Source organism: Leuciscus leuciscus (assembly GCF_965113295.1).
Source record: "Leuciscus leuciscus genome assembly, chromosome: 25".
Classification (NCBI taxonomy): domain Eukaryota; kingdom Metazoa; phylum Chordata; class Actinopteri; order Cypriniformes; family Leuciscidae; genus Leuciscus; species Leuciscus leuciscus.
In genome coordinates, this window is record NC_138724.1 from 31,923,078 (window position 1) to 31,947,408 (window position 24,331).

Here is a 24,331-nt window from a genome sequence, read left to right on the forward strand (position 1 = left end):
TTATCTCTATTCACGTTATGCCTGTTTTTACAGTTCCATTATTTTTTTTAACAGAAGTTCTATTTTTCTTTAGTAATTGTTCTGTTCTGTTATTTGTACCCAGTTCTATTCATTTTAACACTTCTCTTACATGAAGTAAAAAAAAAAAAAATTGTAGTTCTTTAAAAAAATATTTCTAAATTCTCCACAGAAAATGCTCTGTTATTTTTACATTTAAAAGGAAACACGTTGGGGAGATGTTGTCTGTTCAGCTGAGAGAGACCGAGAGAGAGAAAAACTTTAACCATGTGGTTTGCTGGTCTTAAAGGAATACTTCACCCAACAATGAATAAAATCTCTATGACTTTTTTAGGTCACTTGATGGAGTTTTTTCGGTTCCTTGCCACTGTTGCCTTTGGCTTGCTCAGTTGGGGATATTTTGGGGATATTTAACTTAATTTTATCAATCAATAAATTCCTCTTGAAACAAACTTTGTTGTATTATTTTAATTTAATACTGTGAAGCTGCTTTGATACAATCTGTATTGTGAAAAGCGCTATACAAATAAACTTGACTTGACTTGACTTGACTTTCTTTGTTTGGGCAAGTACGGAATGACAGAATCCTAAACTGGTCAAAAGTGGGAAGACCATGTTAAACCAGCTAAAAACAGCAAACTAGAAAGTAACAGTCCTCGATTAGTTGCTTTAAAAAATATTTTAAACAAACAGAAACACTGCTCACCTGTCCTTGGTTCACTTTCTCCTTCAGAGAAAGATAAAATGATCAGATTATTTTATCATCTGCAATATAGGCCTAGATAATGCAATAGCCTACACATTTAAAACCAACTACGCAGTAGCCTTAACTTCCATCTGATAAATTAAGCTCGATTTGAATAAAAAACATAACAACAAAGGAGATTAAGCAACAGACAAGAACACAAACAAACGAAGGGCGTGCGATGCAATGTTCCGACATGCTACAAAGTTTTCAAAAAGCTGTGACACATAACGTGAATTTTTAAACAAGTGATACGCGTCAATCAATCACATACCGTTTTTTACATTTATTCGCCAATAAAACATTCCCATATCTAAAGAAAAGAAAAATGACAGCTGCGGCCCTGTGCGAGCACAAACGAACCAGACGGGTTTGTAGACGAGATGGATGGAGAGCGCGGCTTGCTTGCATGACTTCACTACTCCTCCAAAGATTTTGTGATGTCTAAAGAATGGAATAATTTATGATGGTATACGGCACAACGCCGCACAAATCGAGCACAAACAAAAAGCACCGGTTTGGGGCGATTTGGACGGCATGGGGTGGAGAGTGACGTCACTGTCCCGAATCCAATGTGTTATTTCTAAGGAGGGGAAAAAGATACAATGTTCATCGTAACGACACAAACCGGCACAAATCGAGCACAAATGAGCGGCACAGTTTTGCAACGATTTGGACCATATGGGGTGGACAGTTATGTAGGCCTAACTGAACTTAATATATTTTTTTTTTTATGTTTAAGAGGGGATCGTAGTTGCAATGTTTCTTTCAACGGCACAAACCGGCACAAATGAATGACACCGTTTTGGTGTGATTTAGATGAGGTAGGGTGGAGAGTGACGTCACTGCTCCCGAATTATATTTGTTATTTCTAAAGCAGGGGATATAGATACAATGCTAATTTTAAGTTAAAATTAACATTGTATCTATATCCCCTCCTTTAGAAATAAAGGAGGGGATATAATTTTTAACGGCACAAATCGGCACAAACGAACGACACACTTTTTGTGCGATTTAGACGAAATGGGGTGGAGAGTGACGTCACAGCTCCCGAATTAAATGATGTTTTATTAACAAAGTTCGGGAGGAGCACATTCAGATAATTAAACCTAATTAAACATGAATGGAGCACACTCAGTAAATCAACCCAATCAACGAGTCTATACAGCAAACTACCTCCGTTCGTTGACAGTTGACTGTCCAATGAAGAATCTTTTGAGCTTCAGAATAAGGGATCTTTGTCAAAGCAGTGATGTCTCCTCCACAATGTGGTAAATCACACTAGAAACATAGTAAATCATTGTAAATAATACTAGAACGTGCTGTATCATGGTAAATCATGCTAGCAATATGGTTATTCGATAGTAGGACTGAAAAAGACTGGACACTTTGCACACACAGTCTCACTTGCACCTTCCGCTGAGTCACTCTCTCTGCTGATGATGACTGGCAGAAAGTAGCGCATGCACGCGTGACTCGGCCTTTCCAACAGTGGTAAATCATGGTAAACCATGCTAGCAATTTGAAAAACCATGCTAAATCATGCTAGAAACGTGGTAAATCATGCTAGCAATGTTGTAAACCATGGTAAGTCATGCTAGAATGTGGGAAATCGTGGTAAATCCTACAAGAAACATGGTAAATCATGGTATGTCATACTAGAATGTGGTATATCATAGTAAATCATACTAGAACATAGTAAATAATTATAAATCATCCTAGAACATGGTAAATCATGGTCAACTATGGTAAATCATACTAGAACGTGGTATATCATGGTCAACTATGGTAAATCATACTAGAACATGGTAAATCATGGTCAACTATGGTAAATCATACTAGAACGTGGTATATCATGGTAAGTCATGCTAGAACATGATAAATCATGATAAACTATAGTAAATCATGCTAGAATCATGGTAAATCATACTAGAATGTGGTATATTACGGTAAACTATGGAAAATCATGGTAAATCAGGGTAAACTATGGTAAATCATGGTAAACTATGGTAAATGATGCTAGAATCACGGTAAACTATGGTAAATCATACTAGAATGTGGTAAATCATGCTAGAACATGGTAAATCATAGTAAATAGAGGTAAACTATGGTAAATCATGGTGAACTATGGTAAATCATACTAGAATGTGGTATATCATGGTAAATCATGCTATGCATATGTGCTTACATTTTATCATTTATGTAAAATAATTATTTAAAATGGAGATCGTGGCATTATAACTGTTAGACCTTTAATAAACATTTCCTATGGTAAATTGCCTGTATTGGCGGTAAATGGTCTTTTCCATCTATGATCAAGATAGTTAAATGCTTGCTAAATAAAACTTAATGTCTTTTAATGCTTATGTGCTTAAAGGCCTTAAATGCTTGAACCCCGATAAATGCTGCTTTTTCATATTTGTTATTTGTTTTCATTTAGAACCACACACACCTGATTATATATACATATTGGAAGATTGTATGCCCATGCCTACTGCAACAGTTTATTAAACACCATCCAATCAGTTATTGGTCTGGTTCCTGTGTCCTGACCGACACTCGAGAGTAATTACCACACAAAAGTAGTTCCAGCAATAGAAATAAAATACAATCATTTTAAGTCTCCCTAACATCGTTCATTAAGGGACCCAGTTTCACTTTGAAACTGCACATCGTGAGTTGTGAGTTCATGGACACAAACTAGCCAGTTCTGAAATTAGTCAAAGGATGCAGTGCGATCCATTTTACCTTTGAATGGCCGCTCACTGCTGACTCGTAACAAAAAGTGTAATTGTTTTTATAGTCATGAAACTGCAACTTTGCTAAGTCAATGATGGTCAAAAATTTGAAGGTCCCAAATAATGTGCTCCATGCTCCATTTGTTGTGTTTGTCTATTGTTTAAACAACACAAATCAGAGTCGAGACAATTCTTCTTTTCTTTTTACTATGCAATATCAGAATGACCAACTTTGTGAACACATGTGTTTCTTCTTTTTCAGACAATTAACTGGCCAACCAAAATCTAACCCCGAGTTAATCTAGAGTGGCCAAGCAGTGCTTATTTCTGAGTTTACTCTGAGTGCATTCTACTCAATACGCTACACCATTCATTGGTCCTTCGGTTTGATCTATCCTGGAGAAAGGTTTGAGGTAACACCAGAATAATGATTTCAGAATCATACAGAATAAATCAAATATAACATTTTATTTGTCAGGTAAAAATGGCAATTAAACAATTTGAAGCCAATTCTGAAATAATAAATACACAACATCAATTGCTCAAAGATGACTCTAAGAGTAAGAAATGCATTCCAGACAGAAACACACAGTGGTGTGTGAGTGTGTGAGAAAGGGAAAGGGAATATTCACAAGATATTGTTTTATTCTTTTATTGCAGATAGATCTAAGCTTTTGTCTTAACATGAAAATCAAGTCTTAGACAAAGACAAAGATTGTATCTCTTTTTATCTCACAATTCTGTTAGAAGTCAGAATTTAGAGTCAAATAGTCACAATTATGTTTTAATGTTTTTATTCCATGATGGAAGCAAGCTTCCAAATGGTACTTGTTGTCACATGTATGTTCTGCTTTTCCCTTTGTGTCTGCCCGAGACCTTGTTAGTCTCCATGGTTATGAATACGTTTATTATTCTGTTCAGCTGTGCCCATTTAGTTCCCTCATTTTGTCTGTGTATTTATACTCCCTGTTTTAGATTAACCATAATGAGAAATCTCACTTTGTGCCTTAAGTGCTTTTTAACTGTGTATTTTTAAAGTTATGAAATTGAAGAAACCTTTTTCCCCCACTAACATTGATGAAGAAGATTATTTGTATGTAAGCTGTATGCAGTTGAAATTACAGGTGCAGTTTGAATAAATTGTTAAATTATTATTATGAAGATGAAATAAGACTTACTGTGCATAGATTACAAAATAAAATGTAAATATATTTTGTAGTAGCCCAGGTTTTAGTATACATCGAGTATATATTTTGCTTTGTTTTGTGACAAAATAAAAAAAATCATGACATAATTTGGACACTATGTTTGATAGACATGTTATATGAGAACATGCTGGTAGCATATGTAAGGATTTCAGCCATAAACACAAATGTTGCTGGTTAATTACTCATGTGCAGAGTTTCCAGTGAAACAAAACAAGTACAAAGTACATTACTGTACACTTGTGTTATTCTAAGTAACCTATGATAAAAATATTTGTTTGAAAATGTTTATACTAAATAAATTGGCTTTAAAACAATCAAGTCACATCATTGATTTGTACTAATTAGGATTAGTTTAAAATGTATTTCATTCAGTATGATTATCAGAAATTATGTCACTGAAAGTTTTCTTTCCTTCAGTGTGTCTAGTGCAAAACATGATGATAAGACATTGCCTGAAGATTTTGCATGACAGTGAATAATTCATGTCACATTTATATTTTTTCAAGATTTGGGAGTGTTGGGTGAAAACCCAAGCTCAGTTGTTCCGGGGTAATGACACACAATGAATACACCGCTCTGCTGTAGGGTTTGACAATAATGCTTTAATTTTCTCTCAAGGTAAACACATCTTGTAAATCAAACCATTACTGTAAATGTTAGTGAATCGATACTTGTTAAACATGTTTTATGGCAGTGTACCGATAAGTCCAAGGTTGCAGGTTTATAAAGTAAGTTAGATGTAAATCAGAAAGCAAAGTTCATTGAAATCATCTGAATGCGTGCCAAAATATCAACAGAAACCAAGAAACAATTCAAGCCATGCCCATAAAATTCCATGATGCATCTCCTAAATAAGACATGATATTCCATCTTTATCAGCTGAATAATAAAACAAAAGCTTATTTTTATTTATAATTTTTTTTTAGCAAATTAAAGCATGAACACTGAGCCCCACATAAGTGTTGTAAGAAACCCTTATCAGTTTTCAACAAGAAACAATTGTGTTTCTCCATAGTCACATTACGTTTTTCAGCTCCACACACAGTTTGTACAAATACTGTATACTGTGTTTGTGTTATAATAAGCAATGGCTCCATCTACTGTTCATTAATGTTTCCCCATATGAATGTGGCCAAATATAGCAGAGTATCTATCTGTGTGTAAGCCTGGTGAAGTTTTTGTGTTAGTTACATCTTCTGTGTTTTCCTGATGATTATTCCTGCGACTGCTGATGATTGTGCAGATCGTGTTGGGTTCCGACACTTCTAGTACTCTACTGGACTAGAATGGACAGATCAATAATATTGTTGAATATTAAGTGTCCCCAATTCCCAACTAAGCAAGCCAAAAGCCAAAGGCGACAGTGGCAGGAAACCAAAACTCCATCAGTGACAGAATGGAGAAAAAGGGATGCACTTCAGGGATGCTTTGTGGTCGTGTCTAAGTGCCGATCCACCATCTGATCTGTATACGGCCCAGATCCGGCTGACTACATCATGGTGCAGGGGAGGGAGGCCTTCACAGGGGAGAGACTAGTGGACACTTCAGGATTGCGTTGTCGTCGCGTCCAGGCGCAGGTCCTTCATCAGATCTGGATACGGCCTGGATCCGGCGGACTGCTGAAAACCTCGGGATAAACAAAGAGACTAATATTAGCATAGACGCCATTCTTCTTATGATGTAACGAGTACATCAGGATTCATGGGAAGTGTTCCCGGTTCCGGCTGATCTAATCTATGCAGCCTAACATTGAATTATAGAAGTCTATAATGTATTATGTGAATGCTAGGTCAAAGAGATGTGTCTTTAATCTAGCTTTGAACTGACAGAGTGTGTCTGCTTCCCAGACAATGGTAGGAAGACTGTTCCAAAGTTTTGGTGCTAAATAGGAGAAGGATCTACCGCCAGCAGTCGATTGTGATATTCTAGGTATTATTAACTGGCCGGAATTTTGAGATCGCAATAGACATGAAGGACTATAATGCGTTAAGAGCTCGCTCAAGTACTGCGGAGCTAAACCATTTAGTGCTTTGTTAGTAATCAGCAATATTTTTAAATGTATGTGATGTTTAATAGGGAGCCAGTGCAGTGTTGACAGAACCGGGCTAATATGGTCATACTTCCTGGTTCTGGTAAGAACTCGAGCTGCTGCATTTTGGACCAGCTGTAGTTTGTTTATTAAGCGTGCAGGGCAACCACCCAGTAGAGCATTACAATAATCTAGCCTTGAGGTCATGAACGCATGAACTAACTGTTCCGCATTTGTCAATGAGAGCATATGACGTAATTTATATATATTTTTAAGATGGAAAAATGCAGTTTTACAGATGCTAGACACGTGACTTTCAAATGAAAGATTGGTATCAAAGAGCACACACACACACACACACACACACACACACACACACACACACACACACACACACACACACACACACACACACACACACACACACACGTTCCTAACTGACGACGAAGACTTGACAGAGCAGCCATCAAGTGTTAGACAGTATTCTAGGTTATTACGTGAGGAAGTTTTTTGTCCAATAATTAGAATCTCTGTTTTTTCAGAATTAAGTAGTAGGAAATTACGAGTCATCCAATTTTTTATATCAGCTATGTATTCCGTTAATTTTGTGAATTGGTAAATTTCGTCGGGGTGTGAAAAAATATAGAGCTGAGTATCATCAGCATAACAGTGAAAACTAATGCCATGCTTCCTAATGATATCTCCTAAGGGTAGCATGTACAGAGTGAACAGCAACGGTCCTAGTACTGAGCCTTGTGGTACGCCATACTGAACTTGTGATCGATGAGACATCTCTTCATTTACTGCTACAAACTGATAACGGTCAGATAAGTATGATTTAAACCATGCTAGTGCAATTCCACTCATGCCAACATAATTTTCGAGTCTATTTAAAAGAATGTTGTGGTTGATAGTGTCAAATGCAGCACTAAGATCGAGTAACACTAATAGAGAGATACAACCACGATCGGATGATAAGAGCAAATCATGTGACTCTAATGAGAGCTGTCTCGGTACTATGGTACGGTCTAAATCCTGACTGGAAATACTCGCAGATATAATTTCTTTCTAAAAAGGAATAGTTGTGAGGATACCGCCTCTTCTAGTACCTTTGACAGAAAAGGTAGATTCGAGATCGGCCTGTAATTGACTAATTCTGTAGGATCAAGTTGCATAAAAAAAAGAAAAGAAAAGAGGTTTAATAATAGCCAGCTTAAAGGTTGTCGGTACATATCCTAATGACAAAGATGAATTAATTATATTAAAAAGTAGGATCTCTGGACCTCTGGAAGCATCTCTTTCAATAGCTTAGTCGGTATAGGGTCTAACATACACGTTGTTGATTTAGATGATTTAAAGAGTTTCGACAATTCTTAATAGACAACTCCTATAGATTTGGGAGTGTTGGGTGAAAACCCAAGCTCAGTTGTTCCGGGGTAATGACACACAATGAATACACCGCTCTGATGTAGGGTTTGACAATAATGCTTTCATTTTCTCTCAAGGTAAACACATCTTGTAAATCAAACCATTCCTGTAAACGTTAGCGTATCGATACTTGGTTTTATGGATGTGTACCGATAAGTCCAAGGTTGCAGGTTTATAAAGTAAGTTAGATGTAAATCAGAAAGCAAAGTTCATTGATATCTTGTGAATGCGTGCCAAAATATCAACAGAAACCAAGAAACATGTCAAGCCATGCCCATAAAATTCCATGAAGCATCTCCTAAATAAGACATGATATTCCATCTTTATTGGCTGAATAATAAAACAAAAGTTTCTTTTTAGCTTTTGTAGTGATTTTTTTTTAGCACATTAAAGCATGAATACTGAGCCCCACATAAGTATTCAACCCTTATCAACTTAGAACAAAAAAAAAAAGAAGTGTTTCTCCATAGTCACATTACGTTTTTCAGCTCCACACATAGTTTGTACAAATACTGTATACTGTGTTTGTGTTATAATAAGCATTGGCTCTATCTACTGTTCATTCATGAGTTTCCCCATATGAATGTGGCCAAAGATAGCAGAGTATCTTTCTGTGTGTAAGCCTGGTGAAGTTTTTGTGTTAGTTACATTCCTGTAAACGTTAGCGTATCGATACTTGGTTTTATGGATGTGTACCGATAAGTCCAAGGTTGCAGGTTTATAAAGTAAGTTAGATGTAAATCAGAAAGCAAAGTTCATTGAAATCTTGTGAATGCGTGCCAAAATATCAACAGAAACCAAGAAACATGTCAAGCCATGCCCATAAAATTCCATGAAGCATCTCCTAAATAAGACATGATATTCCATCTTTATTGGCTGAATAATAAAACAAAAGTTTCTTTTTAGCTTTTGTAGTGATTTTTTTTTAGCACATTAAAGCATGAATACTGAGCCCCACATAAGTATTCAACCCTTATCAACTTAGAACAAAAAAAAAGAAGTGTTTCTCCATAGTCACATTACGTTTTTCAGCTCCACACATAGTTTGTACAAATACTGTATACTGTGTTTGTGTTATAATAAGCATTGGCTCTATCTACTGTTCATTCATGAGTTTCCCCATATGAATGTGGCCAAAGATAGCAGAGTATCTTTCTGTGTGTAAGCCTGGTGAAGTTTTTGTGTTAGTTACGTCTTCTGTGTTTTTCCTGATGATTATTCCTGCGACTGCTGATGATTGTGCAGATCGTGTTGGGTTCCGACACTTCTAGTACTCTAATAGACTAAGCCATCATGCGTTGTGGTCATGTCTAGGTGCAGGTCCACCATCTGATCTGGATCCGGCCCAGATCCGGCTGAGTACATCATGCGTTGGGGTCATGTGTAGGCGCAGGTCCACAATCTGATCTGGATACGGCCCGGATCCGGCTGACTACATGTGGTCGTGTCTAGGCACATTTCAACCGTTCAGAATTTTGAGATCGCAATAGACGTGAACGACTATAATGCGTTAAGAGCTCGCTGAAGTACTGGGGAGCTAAACCATTTAATGCTTTGTAAGTAATCAGCAATATCTTAAAATTTAGTGGTAATATGGTCATTCCTCCTGGTTCTTGAAAGAACTCTAGCTGCTGCATTTTGTACCAATTGGACTTTACATGTTTATTAGGCGTCCAGGGCAACCACCCAGTAGAGCATTAAAATAATCTAGCCTTGAGCTCATGAACGCATTAACTTTCTGTTCCGCATTTTTCATTGAAAGCATATGTTGTAATTAAGATATATTTTTAAGATGGAAGTATACGGTTTTACAGATGCTATAAACGTGGCTTTCAAATGAAAGATTGGTATCAAAGAGCACACCCAGGTTACCAACCAACGATGAAGACTTGACAGAGCAGCCATCAAGTTTTAGACAGTATTTTAGGTTATTACGTGAGGACGTTTTTTGTCCAATAATTAGAATCTCTGTTTTTTTCAGTATTAAGTAGTAGGAAATTACTAGTCATCCAGTTTTTTTAAATCAGCTATGAATTAACAGCAGCGGTCCTAGTACTGAGCCTTGTGGTACGCCATACTGAACTTGTGATCGATGAGACATCTCTTCATTTACTGCTACAAACTGATAACGGTCAGATAAGTATGATTTAAACCATGCTAGTGCAAATCCACTAATGCCAACATCATTTTCGAGTCTATTTAAAAGAATGTTGTCGTCAATGATGTCAAATGCCGCACTAAGATTGAGTAACACTAATAGAGAGATACAACCACGATCTGATGATAAGAGCAGATCATTTGTAACTCAAATTAGAGCAGTTTCAGTACTATGGTACGGTCTACATCCTGACTGGAAATCCTCACATATATCATTTCTTTCTAAAAAGGAACATAGTTGTGAGGATACTCCTTTTCTAGTATCTTAAACAGAAAAGGCAGATTCGAGATCGGCCTGTAATTGACTAATTCTGAAGGATCAATTTGCGTTTTTTTTAACAAGCAGTTTAATCATAGCCAGCTTAAAAGTTTTTGGAACATATCCTAATGACAAAGATGAATTAATGATATTAAGAAGAGGATCTGTGACCTCTGGAAGCATCTCTTTCAGTAGCTTAGTCGGTATAGGGTCTAACATACATGTTGTCGATTTAGATATTATCAATCTTTTAAAGGATTAGTTCACCCCAAAATGAAAATTTCCTAATAATTTACTCACCCCAATGCAATCCAAGATATCCATGTCTTTCTTTCCTCAATGGGAGAGACATTTTTTTTTTGAGGAAAACATTTCTGGACTTTTCTTCTAACAATGGACTTCATTGGTCACCATCGTTTTTAAGTCCAAATCAATGCAGTTTCAAAAGTCTTTGAAGTGTTTAAACGGGCTGTACGCGATCACAGCTGAAGAAGAGGTTGTTATCTAGCGAAACGTTAGGTCATTTTCAAATTTTTTTTTTTTGAATTTATAGACTTTTTACCTTCAATTGTTCGGATTGAGCTGATCAACAAACGGACAGGGAACTACGTCATCACGATGGAAGGTCACACCGGCGGAAGTACCGCCCCACACTGTTTACAATGCGACCATACGTAGGAGGATAGTTAAAATAGTATTCTATGTTGAATGACATATTTATGTCTTTGTGTCATATTTGTTTAAAATGGTCCTGTAGTGTACGTTGTAAACAGTAACACTGTAAACAGTGGGGCGGTACTTCCGCCGGTGTGACCTTTCAACGTGATGACGTAGTTCCCTGTCCGTTTGTTGATCAGCTCAATCCAAACTATTGAAGGTAAAAAGTCTACACATTTTTATTTTATTTTTGGTTTTCTTCCAGTTGCGCTCCATTTTTCTGGCTGCTCTCTTAAGGGCCTGAGTGTGCTCGTTGTACCACGCCATTGGACTATTTTTTTTAAATCTTCTTTAAGTTCAACGAAGCAACTGAAAATGCCTGCATGCTAGAAATAGAATAGCAACATTTTGATGTTTGAAAGTCTCTAGGTATTGACATAAATGCAGATATAAATGTAATAATAAAAAATTATAATAATAAAAAAAAAAAAAAAAAAAAAAAAATATATATATATATATATATATATGGTGCAATATTGATTTTCATATATTGCACCTGTCAATACAGAATGAAATATTCTGTTGCCTATTTTGACGTCAATACTGCCGACGTTGTCTTTGCTGTATCAGTAGGCTATATACAGTATTTATGTTTAACATGAAGTATAGGCTTCCACAATTCTCTCCCCATATGTCGAACAAGGGTGATCCTAATCATGTGACTTTTTTCTAGTTGCAGCAGCGCCACGTCAGACATGTTTCTCCTGTGCAAAGACATAGAAAACGCATAGACAGTATAAGAAGTGGACAGAGCCATCTCATTGGAACTCAATTGAGACAAGTGAAGCCCATTTTTAGCGATTTTTTAGGACTTCCGTTCCTGACGCGCAGACTCAAACCGAGCTTGACGACGTAGATGTGACGTGAGCAACCCGTCTGTCTTCTAGTGGCTGTGGCATGAGAAATCTGAATCATTCCCTTCCGAATCTTGCAGAGACGGAGAGCGTGAGTAGGAGGTATCCATGAGCTAGGAGCAGGAGAAACTTTTGCTAGGTATTCTGATTAATTATTTTGTCATTTTGCCTCCACGTCTCCCCGATTGCCCGCGAGCTTCTCCTCCTGTCCATACGGTAATCTCTCTACTGTGCGACAGAGTCGCGTGGTTATGACGCAATCGTTAGCCTACTTTTACAAAAACTGCTTCTACGGGGCCATAACATAAGCTACAAGGTAATGGAGCCTTTTATACATTGTCGTGTTTCTTTAGAAATAAATAATGGACAAATGGAGTCTTTAAACGCCTCAGATGTGAAGTTATTCGCTGTCAAAGTGACGCCAAAATGAATAGGAGTCAATGGGATGCTAACAGCAGGTGAAGTTCTGCTACAAGATGGTGGCACGCGGCCGGCTTCAACTTCCGGTCGACTTCCTTCCCGCTTGAGAAAACGCCACACTCACACCAAGCAGCTAGGGGACTCATACATTTTGGGGCATCTCGCCCGGGGGGCGGGGTCACATCTCTCATGCGGGTTCTCGTCGACCAGGGTCAACGCGCACCATAGCGCACACAGGCAGGCACAGAACTAGCTAGCGAACCTAGGTCTTAAATCTAATAAGTTATATTTTTTACAACACGTTTTTTGATGGAAAAGTGATGTTTAATTTCCATAGTCTTTGTTTAGTGAACGAAGGCGAAATCAGGAATTGCGGTCTTTCAGTTTGTTTATCGTTACCTAGCTACCAAGGGTTTAAGTTGTACAAGATGTGCTGTAGCCTTAATTACAATGGCCAAGTCACGTTTCATATTAACAGATGAATAGGCTTCGCTCAGTTTATTAAATACATCCAACCTGAAATGTCTCTTACAAACTATGAAGGGACAATGAATCAATACACTGACATGGCAATGCTAGACAGATAGCCTACTTTGTTTGCACAGTCCTACCGTGATTTTGTCACTCTTCTCTCCACTCCTAGACCTACGTCTGGTGACAGCGGGGAAACTTTTACCTCGATAAAGTTAGGCCTACTTATTGTATTGCAGAAAAGAAAAGTAAACTTCCAGTAAACTCCAGTTAACCAGTTCATGTTTCTTCTTTAGGTGATTCAAGCAGTAATGACTAATTAGACTCAATACTGCTATTACTGGTGGAATTATGAAATAGAAACAGGCCTTAATGCAAGATTTTAATCAAATAGAACATTTAATTAATAAATTAATCAATAAGTCAGGACAGTGTGTGAAATAGTTAAATCAAATACAAATACACAGTAAAAAAAAAAGGTTGTTAACCTTAACCCGTTATCAAGTCAATTAAAAAATATATGGTGCATGGTGTGTTAATTGTTTGTGTATGGTGTGTATGTGTTTTTTTTTTTTTTTTTTTTTTTTTTTTTTAATGCAATGTTTTCAACATAGAGAAATATATACAGCATTTATCAAATTTTCCCTTAACCCCTTGTGACAGGGTGCTTTCCATAGTGGTTGAGGATGTACTCTGACGGTGATGCCAACTAGACTGATGCTTTGGCGTTGAGCACAGGGGTGTCTCTCACACACCCCACCACTACAATACCTCTCCTTCCTGTGGAGATCCACATGCTAGGGTTCACCCATCTCTGGCAACACTCACACAGGGGGTCATCTAACTGGTGGGCCTCCAACGGCTGAAACCTGACACGCCTCTCAAGACCTCACGGTAAGCCATCCTACTCCTGACACCTGTAGTGAAAAGAGAGAGCTGTCATGACACCTGGCTTTGAACCCCCCAGACCCCCAGTTTGACCACAACGCTGAAGAACCAGACTCATTCACAGGGCAGTCACAAGACATAGTGAAGCAGTGTGGCTGTGCTGATCCTTCAGTACAGGTCCTATTCACCAGGCTTCTTGACCCAGGCGTTGCTTGTGTTGCCCATGAGGGAAGCATGAGGGACTTGTCTGTCTGTCAAGTCAAGTCAAGTCAAGTTTATTTGTATAGCGCTTTTCACAATACAGATTGCATCAAAGCAGCTTCACAGTATTAAATTAAAATATTACAACAAAGTTTGTTTCAAGAGGAATTTATTGATTGATAAAATTGAATTAAATATCCCCAAAATATCCCCAACTGAGCAAGCCAAAGGCAACAGTGGCAAGGAACCGAAAAACTCCATCAAGTGACCTAATGGTGTCCTAAAACTCCATCAGGTGCCTTAATGGAGAAAAAAAAAACCTTGGGAGAACCCAGGCTCAGTCGGGGGCCAGTTCTCCTCTGGCATTGGATAGAGGCCGGATTGTAGTTTGAACTGTAGGATTATATGAATGCCTGGCTGAAGAGATGCGACTTTAATCTAGTTTTAAACTGGGAGAGCGAGTCTGAGCAACGAACAGTATCAGGAAGACTATTCCAGAGTTTTGGAGCCAAATGTGAAAATGCTCTCCCTCCTTTGGTGGTTCTGGATATCCTAGGTATGACCAAAAGCCTTGAATTTAGTGATCTCAAAGAGCGCGATGGATTATAGGGCGATAGAAGATCCGTTAAATAGACTGGAGCTAAGCCGTTTAGGGCTTTATAAGTCAGTAGCAATACCTTGTAATTAATACGGAACTTTATAGGTAACCAATGCAGTGATGATAAAATCGGTGTTATATGATCATATTTTCTTGATCTCGTAAGAACTCTAGCGGCGGCATTTTGGACTAACTGTAGCTTGTTTATTGAGGATGCAGGACAACCAGCTAATAAAGCATTACAGTAATCCAGTCTCGAGGTCATGAATGCATGAACTAACTTTTCTGCATCAGAAACTGATAGCATATTACGTAGCTTAGCAATGTTTCTAAGGTGGAAAAAGGCTGTTTTTGTAACATAAGAAATATGATTTTCAAAAGACAGGTTGCAATCGAGTATAACACCCAGGTCTTTTACTGTAGAGGATAAAGTAACAGGACATCCTATGATGTTAAAGTTGTATTGTGCGAGGTTTTGTGGGCGGTTTTTTGAACCGATAAGTATTACCTCTGTCTTGTCTGGATTTAATAAAAGAAAATTACGCGTCATCCAATCTTTTATATCTTTAACACACTCTGTCAATTTGGAAAATGTAGCGTTTTCATCCGGCCGTGATGAAATATATATTTGAGTGTCATCAGCATAACAATGGAAACTAATTCCATGTTTCCTTATAATATTTCCAAGGAAACATGGAATTAGTTTCCATTGTTATGCTGATAAGTCAGTCTGTCTGTCAGGAGACCTGGTGCGCCTTCTGTGTTGCTCGAAGCCAGGGGAAGATGGAGTCCTACAACATGTGAAGAAAAGGTTAGGGTTACAGTGTGCGAATACAACTTTGTCTTGTGCACACGCGCATACCAAGGTTATAATCGTTATATTAAATAATGTTATGTAATTTTTTTACTTTTACACTGAATGTTTGCTGCTTCAATCCAGATGAGTATGCTATTGACTGTATAGAGTAAATAGGGTGTGAAAATTGTACAGCTGTGGTATTTGTATAGGGTGTGAATTCTGTATAGAAGATATGTAGATTGTTGGTACGGCGTGTGGATTTTGTAAGAGGTAAAGGAATTTCAAGGGGGTGTGAATTAAAAAAAAAAATTGTATGATGTTTTTGTTGAGTTATTAATTACACAATACTTATTCTGACCTTTTTGAATCTTGCCCCTAAAAAATAACCCCCAAAAAAACAAACAAACTAAAACTAACACTAAGGCCCAATCCCAATTCTATTTTATACCCCTTCGCCTACCCCTAACCCTTACCCTTTGCCCCTTGAAACAGAGTGACAAGGCGTAGGGGTGAAAAGATTCCCCTAAGAAATGGGACACCACTACTACACCGTTACATGTCATTATACATCGTCGCTAGCGCCTACGTCACAGGAGATGCGCCAATGTTTATCACAAACTTCCAAGATGCCGTCGTCAGCTGTAGTCTTGCGTGAGTTACAGCTATTTTTTGTATTTTTCTTCTGAAGTTTGCAGAAAAAAACGGAGATGACGATATCTTCAACGCCTAAAAGCTGCGTTCACACCAAACGCGAATAGAGCGTCTGGCGCGAGTGATTTCAATGCGTTTACGCGCGTCTGGAGGTCTTGCGGCACGAATGAAGCGTTTAGTGCGGCGCGGTGGACGCGAATTCGCCTCATTCGCGCGTCCACTTCGCTTCAAACTTTTGCTTTTTACACGCGTCATATTGTTAACGAACTTTAACGATTTTTTTGCAACCGTTTCTTTGAAGAACATGACCGTAAATATGAACACAAGATTTAATGTGACAAAGAAAATGATTATTGGCAGTCATGTTGCCTCTGTAGCCGGTGTACCCCTTCGTTTGAAGTGTGGTCCCGAAAAATCTTCGTTTCAAGGGCTATCTGGCCCTTCCCCTTACCCCTACCCCTACCCCTACCCCTACCCCTCCCCCTCCAACCAAAAGAGAATTGAGACAGCCCAACCCCTTCACGTGCACACGCAAAACGGAGGGGTAGGGCCAAGGGGTGAATTGGGATTGGGACTAAAACTAATAAAAACTAAACTAAAACGAAGCATTTTCAAAAAATAAAAAATAAACTAAACTAGCAAACCCACTTTAAAAACTAATTCAAACTAAACTGAATTTGAAAAGTCAAAACGAAATAAAAATAAAAATAATGAAAAATGCAAAACTATAATAACCCTGGCGCATACACACACGCACACACACACACACACACACACACACACACACACACACACACACACACACACACACACACACACACACACACACACACGTCTTCTTACATTCTATAAGCTTGTTTTTTAGTTATTTTACCTTGAGTGTTCATGAGGGAAGCATGAGAGACTTGTCTGTCTGTCAGGAGACCTGGTGCGCCTTCTGTGTTGCTCGAAGCCGGAAGAGGACCGAGTCCTACAACATGTGAAGAAGAGGTTAGGGTTAGGACTTAAAGTGTGCAAATATAATTAAGTCCTACCTGTTACAGATAGCAATGGGAGCAATGGACAACTGGACCAATGGCTTAATGTTAACATTTTAACTAAATATAACCAGCAGAAAAATAACATACCCTGGTTCCATTTCCTTTTCTTGGTTTTTGCTACCCTTCGTTTATTAGCTGGAAGAGCCCGAAGAACTTCAGAGTCCTTTCTAATCATAACTATTTCCTTTTGGTTATTTAACATGAGGCCATTTTCTCTTCTGCACTGGGTTACAAATGATTTTCTTAGATTGATCAGTACTTCTGTTGACCTTGTGAGAGTTTCCAGGTCGTTGCATAAATATGTGTCATCACTAAACATCTTTAGTTCTTCTCTCAATTTAAGTTGTGCAGATTTGATCCGCTGTGGCATAATGTCTTTTAGGCTCACTGCTCCTTCATCGTGCACCCAGCAGCCTACTCCATCTTCCAGGCTCTCTGCCCCTTCGTTGTGCACCAGGCTCTCTGTTCCATCTTCTGTGCTCTCTGCCCCTCGGCTTCCAACTTGCATCAGGCTCTGTGCTTCTCCATCCTCCAGGCTCTGTGCTTCTCCATCCTCCAGGCTCTGTGCTCCTCTGGATCCATCTACCCCTCTTACATCGTCAAATGTATCAAGTGTCAGATATGGAGACAGTGGGTAAATAAGGGGCAGGGAATCCCATGAGTGCTTTGTGTTACTAAAAATGGCAAAAATGTGCTTGCAGGGAAGATAAGAAAGTTGAAAAGCTTCACATTCACAAGACGGCTTTGTGAGGTCCACAGAATGAAATGTGTTTGACTGCTCACTCCTGACAAGACATGTACCATAATTTCTCTCCACTATATCCTGGGCACTGAAATGGGAAGCTGCAGTGATGTTCTTCAGACAGTGTAGGACAATTTCTCTCGGACGGTTTTGGAGAAAGGCTGGTACATCCTTGCTGTATGCTTTGTGGCATGTTCTATACCGGTAATTTAGGCTCTCGTAGCCTTTGATTTTTTCTGGGATGAATTGTGTTACAATAGTTTCGACAAGAGAAGACACTGTCCCAGTGCCAGAGATCTTTAAAAAAAATGCTTTGAGATTTTTGTTAATTGTTTCCACGCCATTGTTTGTAGTCACTGAAACATTGAAGCCGTCTGGAGCATAAGCTCTGCACCATTTCTGAAAAGGAACCAGAAGAACACTTAATAATTCAATCTAAAAAATGTATGTCCCTAATAACACCCCCCTCCCTTTGGATTCAGTACTCAGAATTATTTTGTTGAAGTCTTGAATTTCCCCTTGGGGATCAATAAAGTATCTATCTATCTATCTATCTATCTATCTATCTATCTATCTATCTATCTATCTATCTATCTTAACTAACCACCAACTCACTCTTTCTTCTTTAGAAATGTTCATCTATTAGCCTAGTTAATCCTAGCACTTGACAATATTACCTCTTTGATGGAAATCCACCACTGTTCGACGTACGTCCTCACTTTTTCACTGTCTTGGTATATTCTACTCTCCCTTAAATTCTCTATCGCTAGCAAGCAGCTCTCTTCTGTTCTGGCCCAAGCAATGCTGCGAAGAAGATATAACAGTTCTCCCTGTTCCCTGTCGGCAAGGCAATTCTTCCCTAAAGTCACAATTATTTGCCCATTAAATCAGTAAGTCACATTGTATTTCACAATTAAACAAAACATATTCATTACATCTACTTATTCCACTGCTTGGTTGAATTTCCCCATTGTCCTACGTAATTTAGAACAACCATTAACATTATGTTATTTGAACACCTATGAAGTAGATCCATATTTTTGGCCGTATCACACTTGTATATTACTTCGCCAAACTCATTGTGAAGTTTAAATGAACTGTCACGTTGTATCCAAGCTGTAAAATGCAGACGTTCAGAACATAGCAACATTGTAGAATATGACGGAGGTGGCTTTTAGCTAGATGGATGGCAGCAGGCTAAATAAAATAGCGATGTTTCAAAGCTAAAGTTCATCAGAATCTTCGGATACGCCCGCTTGACAACGGGAGAGATAGAACTAACGACTGGCCTTTGGCCGTAGCAACCATCCATTTAGAACTAGTAACGGCAGTTTGTCCTGCAAGTTGAGAAATTAGTTGATATATGTCGGAAGAAAGTAGTTCTACAAACAAGACCATTTTAGCGATTAAAACATTTAAATTGTAACATGAAATGAACACAGCACAAGTGGCAACAGTGGAATAAGCAGGATAATGGACTCCACGGTGGTCTGTTAACATAAACTAATGCACTTACGAGGTTTAAACGGCCCTCCGCTTTGCATCGGGGCCGTCTTACAACCTCAACCGTGCATTAATTTATGTTAACAGACCACCGTGTCATCCATTATCCCTTACATAGAACAGGTTTTACTCAGGATTTTAAGATATTTTTAACTACATAGTGTGTGTGTGTGTGTGTGTGTGTGTGTGTCTGCCTATCTAGACTTGGAGCCAGGACTCACCATCTTTTGTCCACCTGAGCCAGGCCTGTTCCCGGTGGAAGGTGCACAGGTGTGTCTCCGCTGTAGGGAATACCTGGGCAATGGCTTGCATTTCCTGTTCACTGTAATAATAATAATAATAATTAAAGCTGCAAGCAGCATTTATCGGGGTTCAAGCAGTTAAGGCCTTTAAGGCCTTTAAGCACACAAGCATCAAAAGACATTACGTTTTATTTAGCAAGCATTTAACAACTGCCATCATAGATGAAAAAGTCAATTTACAGCCAATACAGGCAGTTTGCCATAGGCAAAAAGGTGCTATAACTGTAAAAACCCTTTAAAACCATATATTTCCTGAGTCTTCTTACAGTCTTGCCTGATCTCCACCACTTTTATTAGTAGTACTCAAAGTGTGCCTATATAAATATGTGTCAAATTTGTTGTAAATATGTAATTTTGATAAGGAGTTTAGACAATTGTATTCAGTGGCGTAACAAGCCCCTTAAGTAGGATTATCAAGGCGGGCCCCTTGATGACGCAAGTGATGACATTGATGACGCAATGTCCGCGAGTAGGCTACCATGAATAGGGCAGGATATGATCATACACAGCATATAAGAGATGAGATGACTAACAAAATCAGGAGGAGCCTACGCTCACCAAAAAAACAAAAAAAAAACCACTGGTGACAGCGCACCATAACACATTGTTAGGCCTAGGTCCAAATACATAAAAAAGATGCTCTCTTACATTATAGCGGGATTTTTCGGGCTTTCCTATGTGCAACTGCAAAGTTGTCGGTTAGATCAGGATTGTGCGCACGGGCATTCTCAATTGACCCTTCGCAGGGAGTTTGATTGACAGGCGATCTGACTAATCATAATCCGCCATTTTGTCCCACAAAGCAGTCAGGAGAGTTAGTAGATTAACATTGGAGGATTTAAATTTGAAAAACAAAGTGTACTGACGTCTTAGCACTTTAAAACAACATTTCTTTTATGTTCTTTCATGTTTATTTTAATGCTATAAATTAACTAGAAGGAAGAGATGATCGGTTCACGAGCAGCTTTAACTGAGCCTCGAGTCTACAGCGATCTGTCAGACACATTAAAGAGTCACAAAACGGTATTTATTGTTAAATGTCTCTAAAAAATTACTACATTTGAAAGGTGAGACTTTTGCCGCTTTTCCATTACCAGTACCAACTCAACTCGACTCGACTCGACTCGGCTCGGCTCGCTTTTCGCTCCGTTTTCCATTGCAGATAGTACCTCCACAATAGTACCTGGTCGTCATAGCGACGCCGCAGGAAACTGCCGTGACTTAATCTTCTACGCGAGATACATCCGCTGCCACACACACAGGACAATGGAGGAAATCGAGTGTATGCTGTTTTTGGATGTTTTTGTTTTTGCTGTTTTTTATTCAGGATACTCCGTCTGGCGCGTGCAATGATGACGCAGTGAATAGTGACGATTCTCTCTGACCAATCAGCAGTCTGCCGTGTTTTCACGTCACATTTTAGTATCGCCTCAGCTCGCTTCGAACCTCGCCGGAGGTGGTACGAAAAAAAGTACCTGGAAGCAGGTACAGGTACAACTTTTACACAGTGGAAAACCAAACAAAGCCGAGTCGAGCCGAGCCGAGCCGAGGCGAGCTGGTACTGTGTAGTGGAAAAGCGCCATTTGTTTCATATCAAAAGTACTTGTCTGTCAGCACGCAGTCTCCTCTCTGATCCGCAATGTATTTTTCACTGCGTGAGAACTTGGTGTGGTGTGAGAGTGGCGTCGCTTGTCAGACATAGCAACAGTAACTAAAGTGGGCGGGTCTTTGCGAATGGTCAATTCAAAACAAATTTCATCACAATCCATCATTGTTCGTTTCAAACATGTGAGAGCATCAAAATGATCCATGGGTGAAATTGATTGGATTTAATTAATTTTTTTGTCAGTTCCTATCATAATTTTAACATTTTGGCGTTATTGTTTAGCTATGTACCTATGTTTTCAAATTTCCTTTTTTTTTTTTTTTTTTTTTTTCTCTGTCGGACTAACGGCTTTAAAGATAAACACAATTTTTTTAAAGCTCTAAATGACACTTACACAAACCATAGGGTGAAACCTGGCATGTTTGGTATTGTTGGACTCGGTAAGGATTCAGGAGTCTTAGGAGGTCACTCCTGTGAAAAAACACTGGCTTGAAACTTCTAAGGCTCCTTCAACGCATTGTGCCAATGACGTATACTGAGTTTTTTGAGATACACCAATGTTCTCATAGACTATCATGGCACCCTGGACACTGCGTGCCAATTTTCAGTAGACTAACAATTGGGTGCGCTTATAGCTATTTTCATGATTTTTTTCACTGTTATAGCGCCACCAAGTGGCCAATTGTCACGATTTTTTTTCATGTCAACTCAGATTGAGCTTATGAACATGTGTCCCAAGTTTAGCGAAAATATCTCTTTCCGTTCACTAGTTATAACCGTTTTATAGTGCCACCAAGTGGCCAATTGTTGCGATTGTTTTCACGTGACCTCAGAATGAGCTCATGAACATGTGTCCCAAGTTTTGCGAAAATATCTCTTTCCGTTCACTAGTTATAACCGTTTTATAGTGCCACCAAGTGGCCAATTGTTGCGATTTTTTTCAAGTGATCTCAGATTGAGCTCAGGAATATGTATCCCAAGTTTAGCAAAAAAATCTCTTTCCGTTCACAATTTATAACCGTTTTAGTAAAAGTGGCCCTGGTGCCATCAAATATTTTTGTTCCCCTTATCGACCGTTAATTGAAATTAAAAATTTTTTGGATGATTATTGATTGTCAGACTCCAGAGAATATTTTTGCAGTGCTTTGGTTCCGATCGGGCCAAAAACCTGGGAGAAGTTCGCAAAAATAAGTTTTTCAAAAAAATGCAATTTACTCGAAATTGTCGCATGATGGACGAGCAAATCAGAGATAGCCATTTTGTCCGCCTTGAGCCAAGGATTCCAAGGATATAAGACACTTGATCCTGGGACAAACGGTCTAAGAGTTATGAGAAATTTTGAACATTTGGTTGCTGTAGCGCCACCTATGGGCCATTCGGGGTCATACTCTGATAGGTTGTCCCCAAATTGAGGCCTACCATCTGGCCAGGTTTCACATGTTCACTTCGTGCTTGAACCCCTAATAATAAGAATGAAGGCTTTTTGCCAGTTATAGCACCACCTATGTTCCGATCTCCATGAAACTATGCATGCTTCCTCACCATGTTCTGACACATATGCTCATCAATTTTTGTGAAGTTCTGAGTTTTCCTTTGGGATTTATAGGCTTTTGAGTGTATTTTGCTACGCCCCTTTTCTAAATGACCCTGTTACAGCCACCCAAATGCCAAAGTTCAACTTTTTTTTGATAATTATTGATCTAGAGAGTCCAGAGAATTGTCCTAGACTGGTTTGGTTCCGATCGGGCGAAAAACCAGGGACTAGTTCGCAAAAGTAGGTTTTGGGCAAAATTCGACATAGCAGAAAATTTTCCCTGCCTACATCCAAATCGGAGATAGCCATTTTGTCCGCCTTGAGCCAAGGATTCCAACGATATAAGACACTTGATCCTGGGACAAACGGTCTAAGAGTTATGAGCAATTTTGAACTTTTGGTTGCTGTAGCGCCACCTATGGGCCATTCGGGGTCATACTCTGATAGGTTGTCCCCAAATTGAGGCCTACCATCTGGCCAGGTTTCACGTCTCTAGGCCTTACGGTTTGGCCTGCACGATGCGTTTTACAAATCCTTACAATTACAATAGGGTTTCAGCACTTCGTGCTTGAACCCCTAATAATGATGATGCATTGTATTGTGTAGCTCTTTACATCTGAAACAGATCTCAAAGTGCTGCAGTAAGTATTAGCTAAGAAATGACAAACAACAAAAACATGCTGAAAAACAAAGTAGAACAAAACAGATATCATAATCTAGCAGAAGGCTCTAGGGAAAATAGGGGGGTTTTAGGCCACGTTTAAGCATTAGTCTGTGGTACCCTAACCTGTAGTCAGTCATGAAATATCTTGGTCTCCACTCAGGGTTCCATCTCTTCAGGAGTTCAAGGGCTTCTGTGATTGATCTGGTTGTTTCAGTCTCGCATATGAATTCCGCAACAGGTTTATAACCCACATTTGTTCTCACAACCAAAAAAAAAAAGAGGTAAAGAGTATTTTGAAGTTTTATAGGTTGCATCAAGTAAAACCATGTCCCCGTATCGCTGAAGGAGCCTGGCTTGCTTTTGGTTTTGGTGGACAAAGAGGAACTGATTTGATTGTCCATCTTCTCCAGCGGTGCACTTTCTGAAGAAAAAGTGATTACCCTGCCCTTCCTCCACCCATTGAGCAATCTTTCTTTCTAGGTTTTCCTGGTCAAGTGCGGAGTACCGGCCTGCCACTAAGGCTATGTGTATGTGGCTCTGTAGGGTAGTGTTTGAAGGAAAGTAGGCCTGGTCTTCCTCAAAAGGTCTCTGCTGGTCATTGGGACACAGGTCCTTCAATACATACTGTTTTAGGGCTCTTTTAACAAATGCGACAGATGTAATACCCAATCCCACCATCTCATGTATTTTATCCCGCACTTTGGGATGAATTTGCCTCCCAAAGCAACACCCTTTGTCGATAATGTGATTCAAATGAGC

General features: G+C 38.9%; 1 long non-coding RNA gene across 1 annotated transcript in view; it reads right to left on the minus strand.

Annotated features, from left to right (window-relative positions):
* Window positions 1-7,714, minus strand: part of LOC309491317 — a 155,046-nt gene extending 147,332 nt beyond the window's left edge. Inside the window, exon 1 of the long non-coding RNA XR_014203022.1 lies at window positions 6,830-7,714. This is a non-coding gene — a long non-coding RNA (uncharacterized lncRNA). The remainder of the gene's footprint in view (window positions 1-6,829) is intronic.
* Between the last annotated feature and the right edge of the window lie 16,617 nt (window positions 7,715-24,331).